Genomic DNA, 6014 nt, shown 5'->3' with positions numbered 1-6014 from the left:
ATGACAGGAGGGGGAGGGGGCGACAACTTTATCAATGATTTCCATGTTTATTTAACGTTTATTAAAAATACAATGTCATACACATACACAAAAACTAAACATTTACTATAAATTATGACGACACAATGGAATATGTCTTTAAGATGACATTTACGTCGTATCCTGAAGATTGGTATGACCCACTTTGGCCTAAGACTTCATTTCCCATGATTCCAGAGGACCGACAGTTAACTGGCAGCTGTGAGTGACTCTCAGTTTCTCACTGTCAGTTTGACAGGCCTTAGTGTCCCGTATGGTCCCATACACAACAGTGATTTTATTTGTTTAGTCTCAATAACGGCACAGTATTGTTTTTGTCTTTTGTTTTTCCAGGTTCTTTTTGTTTCCCCAATTTCCAGAGAAATTTCAAATCAGTTATAACTTACCAGTAATTTAGCTAGTTTTCAGATAAGCTGTTACTTTGAGTTTTTATTTTTATATTACTACTACCACAACTACAAATGTGTTTGACCAATGTAATAAACAGCCGAACCGAGACAGCTGTCCTGTTCCAATGTAAGGGGAGGGGGACATCATCAGACCTGCATCTTATTCACATTCAACCCCTCTTCTTGACCAATAATTTCCAACTTTCATCTTATTTTTTCTCTTCAAAGACAGATAGGACAAATAGAAGAAGAAAAAAAAGTTAAATAGGTGTTGAATTGTGATAAATTCGACAAATGAAGAGTTAACACAAATTAAAACCAAAGCTTTAAGTTGAGCTAAAATGAAGCCATCACACAGGGCAAAAATGACAAATTAAAATATGTAAAACCTTCTTTGACTTTCTATGTTCTTGGAAGGAATTCAGCAACAATACTTCAAATGATTGGTTGAATTATTCCTCCATCATCCAGGTTTTTCTTGCTCCTGTTTCTTTTCTTGGTTGTTTGCATTATGTATGCTTCATATGTGAGTGATATGGTATGTGTTGTTGGTTCTGTTCTCTATATTGTTATAGGGTGTTTAATACTACGATTAATTTGCAAAGCCCCTTGAGTGCATGTCCAAATATAAGTGCACATCTGCCTGTTCTAAAAAAATGGTACAAAATCCTTTCATAGAAGTTTCTGTGGCTCAACATCAAAGACAGTCAGCCCATCTCAAAAGAGAGAGAAACCTTGGATTTGTGAGGTCTTTGGCCTGTCAAGTCAGCATCTGCTCAACCGATAACAGACAAGTCACTCACTTTGCCATCAGATGCTGAGCTGAGTTGTTGAACCAAATAAATTCATGCAAGCAGGCGTCAGTTAGAGAATTTGAACATAATTTTGCTGCAAGAGCGGAAACACTACATATTTTATTCCTTGTCACACAGAGCCGAGGCACAGTTTACACTCAGGCATCCAATTTTAATGGTTAGGCTTTTTAGCCTCAGGTTTTAGGACAGGAAGGCACATAGTTGGTATTTGCCTGGCCTGTGTATGAGCCTCGGGATTAACTGAAACTGGGTGACATTCCTCATGAAGCGGAGCCTCTCCTGATGTATTTGTCCTGTAGCTCAGACATGACCTGAAAGGGGCTTTACGGCAGTGGCAAAGAAAAAAAAATGGACAAGGAAGAGAAAAAGAAGCATGTGATGAGCCAAAAATCTATGAGGAGGAGGGTACAACACAGCTATGACGCTTTATTTTCATCCCGTTAATCAGAATCAGAATTCCTTTATTTATCCCAGAGGGGAAATTCTGAAATGAAATGTTGTACTTGCATAATTTGATGGCTTAGTATGCTATACTGATCTTGTTCGCGCTCAGAACTTCAGCTGTGGCATTATACTGTTCTAACTAGATGTTTTTTTTTCTTTTTATATTATTGACTGATCAATTGACTGCTTTACAATTAATTGATTAATTTAAGACCAAAAAAGCCCCAAAAGTAATTTGGTTCACAATAATATAAAACAGAGAAAACCATCAAATTCTCAAACTGGAGAAGCTGAAATCAGAGAATATTTGCTTGAAACAAAAAAGGCTTAAGTCATTAATCAGTCATCAAAATAGTTGCAATTAATTTTCTATTAATAGATTACTTGATTAATCATTGTAGCCTCTTGTTAAGCAGACACATAACCCATGTTATGACAGATACCAATAACTAAAATAGTATCATTTACATTTCACTGTATTTCACTCATCTCATCTCACTCATCTTTTTCAGTTTAGACATAAAATTTAAAAATGTTTCAACAAGTTAACCGGTGGTTCATCTTAATCCAATGTTTGACGCTTGAGTTTTAGCTTAAAACTGTCACAAATTTATTTATTAGTTGTGCAAAACAATATTACATGTTACATTCAAAACTGCTAAGAATACACATAGTAACAATCAGTAAACTGCGACATGTACGTTTTAAAAAAGGTAATTAAAATATAGCTGCTCAGGGAAACCTGGGAAAGAATACTGAACAGACCTACGGGGGGCCCAGGGCCCTGAGGGTTTAAGGGCCTGCTGGACCAGGGTCTCTGTTTGAACCAACCTTCAACCTTTTTTGTTGAATGTCAATCAAACCACGACAAACAGACCCAAAGCAACAGCAAACACGGTCAAAACAATCCTCTGTCTGCCCCTGGGCACTGAGCAAAGCTAATACACTATTGTGTTGGTGCTGTATTGATCCAGATTTGGTGACACTGTGATTTCACTGAGGGGAGATATTTTCTGCATACAGTAAACCATGGACAAATGAAAACCTGTCGGTAAATGGATTCATCAGCTTTAGATCTTTTGCTTTGTTAGCCTTTCATCATGTAAAGTAATCACGGCGCGATGTGGGCTGGCAAACAGCAGCATCACTGTTTACCATTTACTGTCATGAAGCTTTCTTTTTGCTTCATTGTAGTGTATTAAAGGAAAGGTAAAGGTAAAGGAATGAGTTTTGTCTCTCTAAGTTAGAGGGAAAACAGTTAGTCAATTAGTCAGTTGACAGAAAATTAATCTGCAGCATTTTGATAATCAGGTAAATTATTTACTTTTTTGGGGGAAAAAATGGCAAAAATTCAATGGTTTCCGCTTCTCAAAGGCGTCACTGTGAGCTCTCAAAACTTGTGATTGGTATTTTTTACTGTTTGCTGACATTCTGTGGACTAAATGATGAATCGATAAATCGGTAAATAATAAAAAAATAATCGGTAGGTTAATCGATTTGTGAAAATTACGGTCAGCTGCAGCTCACCGGCTCCATCTGCTCTGTGCTTTTCCCAGCTTTAGTTTTGAGACGTTTACAGTACAGTCACTCTATATAGCTTGTGAAAACACAATCTTGAAAAGGATACATTAGCTCCTGTGGTGATCAAACACCGGGCTGTTTTCACTTTACACAAGAACCTTACTGTTGACAGACAGATAGGCATCCCTGCTCCACAAAACTGAAGCCAATGGTCTGACACCCAATACGAAAGAATAGCTTTATGTTTGAAAAATAAGCTATAGGCGTCAGACGACAGCGGTGTCGCACAAACCTTTTGTCAACATGTGTTTGTGAATGGCTCACAGTGTTTGAAGATTAGCTTTATGGAAAGTCCATGCTATGATTACTGAAACCTGATAACACGCTACCCCATATACCAAAAGGTTTGTTTTTAATTATTTTTGAAGCCAATGGGGCACAGATTCACACCTGGACAATGACAAGCGTTGTATTCTTCTCTCTGCAAGGAGCTTTGGTTGATCACCTGATGTTAAATGTTCCTGTAAATGAATCACTGAGTAGCTCCAGAGGAGTAGTTTATTCTAGCTTATTCTACAGGGAAGGTTTTTGCTTTTTTAGCACTGGCCTGCTCCACTTTCACACCTGGATTCTGCCTCACACAGCCCCATTTGTAAACCGCTGACCATAAACCAGATCCAGTTGAGCAATATGGAAATATATTCTTTTCCTAAAACATAAGATAGTAACAGGAGTCTGGAGATTTCAATCACAGTCCTCCCCGTCTTTTAGCGTGTGCATTATCTGTTTTTTCAAATAACTACATCATTGACAGCAGGTGACCTCCTCTGGAAAGGAAAACTAAAGTTTTTCTTTCTTGTCACAAACATGTAAAGCATCTGAACTGTCAGTGCACTGATGCTTGCACGTTTGGTGGCCAGTCCATTTATGGTAGGCAACTGTTACTTCAAATGAAATATGCTGCATATTCACTCCAAATAATTCTAGGGTTGACAGTCAATGCCTGCCTGTTGGGTGCCATTTTCTCCGTGTCACCGGTCTTTCCCTTTGCACCTTTTTTCATGCTTTTGCTATTTCAGCCACGGTCAGCCAGAAACATCCGTTCTGAATCACCTAATTTTTCTTCTCTCCTGTTATTCTACTTCTTTTTCACAGCTTTTTATGACCAGCTGCTTCTCTCCGCCCGTTCCTCCCCATCTTGTGTAAAGTATGCTGGAATATTTTAACAGCCCCAGTTTTGCTGTGTTGTAATTTGATTGAACACAAATTAAAATGGGAATAAACACATTTTGAGCACATACACCGATCAGCCACAGCATTAACACCACTCGCAGGTGAAGTGAGTAAAACGAATGAATGAATGAAACTGCCATTCATTTTCTCTGTTAATCGATTAAGTGTGTCACATGTAGCTAAAACAACAGCAAACAGCGAAGTCCATTGATTAAAACACTCAGTGCAGCAGCTGTACTTCTGCTGCTTGCTTCTTTGGTCAGGTAATCAAATTATCATTTTGCTTCTAGTCTTATTTGGTGCAAATTTGCTAACAAATTTAACTCAAAGTGGCATGCAGTAAACAGGTGTTGTTGTTAACAGGTGCCATATGATAATCATTGGCTTAATTTACTCGAGCAAAAGTACCAATAAAAGAGTGTATAAATACTCCATTACAAATAAATGTCCTGCATTCAAAATCACTCTTAAGTAAAGGTGTTATTAAAGTAAGGTGTTATTAACAAAATCTAAGTGTTATTAAGGACACACAATATGTATGTATACATATATATATATATATATATATATATATATATGTATGAGAATGCCCCCTGTCAAATAAGAAGCATTTTGATGGTGCAGGCTGGGCGATTACTTACATTCTGTTGGGCAGTTTAATCAAACAGTGCGTTTTCTTATTATTGTGTATAAACTGGGCTTGTGTTTTGCATGTAGGAAGGTTTGCAGACAAATGTAGTGAGGAAAAGGTGCAATATTGTGATGATGATGTGATGCAGGAAACGTATAAAGTGGCAGGACAAGGAAATACTCAAGCCAAATTCAAGTACATAAATACTGTAAGTACAGCATTTCCGTAAGTGAGTGCCTTCCCACCACTAATCGTACTGAACAATGTATCCTTTGGTAAATATTACATGACATGCTGCCTATCAGGCAAATATGAGAGAGGCAGTGTACAAACAGAGGTTTTGTTGGAGACTGTACATGTCTGGCTGCTATTAGCATTAACATTTACATTTTGTGACTTGAAAACAGGCCGTTGGTTGCTTGTTTCATCACGTGTCCTGATTGTCATCTCTCTGAATGTAGGCATTCATTTACCTGATCTTACTCTGACAGGCAGAGAGAAGGAGAGAGGGAGAGGGAATGGGGGAGAGAGAGAGGGAGAGGGAAGGGGAGAGAGAGAGAAGGGAGAGGGTGAGAGGTAATGGGGTGAGAGAGAGAGAGAGAGAGAGAGAGAGAGAGAGAGAGAGAGAGAGGGTGAGAGGGAATGGGAGACAGAGAGCGGGTGACGGGGGGTGAGAGAGAGAGAGAGAGAGAGAAAGGGGGGGTGAGAGGGAGAGAGAGGGTGAGAGGGAATGGGGGTGAGAGAGAGGGAAGGGGAGAGAGAGAGAGAGAGAGAGAGAGGGGGGGGGTGAGAGGGAATGGGGGTGAGAGAGAGGGAAGGGGAGAGAGAGAGAGAGAGAGAGAGAGAGAGAAAGGGGGGTGACAGGGAGAGAGAGGGTGAGAGGGAATGGGGGTGAGAGAGAGGGAAGGGGAGAGAGAGAGAGAGAGAGAGAGAGAGAGGGGG

Source organism: Scatophagus argus, chromosome 13 (genome assembly GCF_020382885.2).
Source record: "Scatophagus argus isolate fScaArg1 chromosome 13, fScaArg1.pri, whole genome shotgun sequence".
Classification (NCBI taxonomy): domain Eukaryota; kingdom Metazoa; phylum Chordata; class Actinopteri; family Scatophagidae; genus Scatophagus; species Scatophagus argus.
This window is presented reverse-complemented; position numbering follows the sequence as displayed.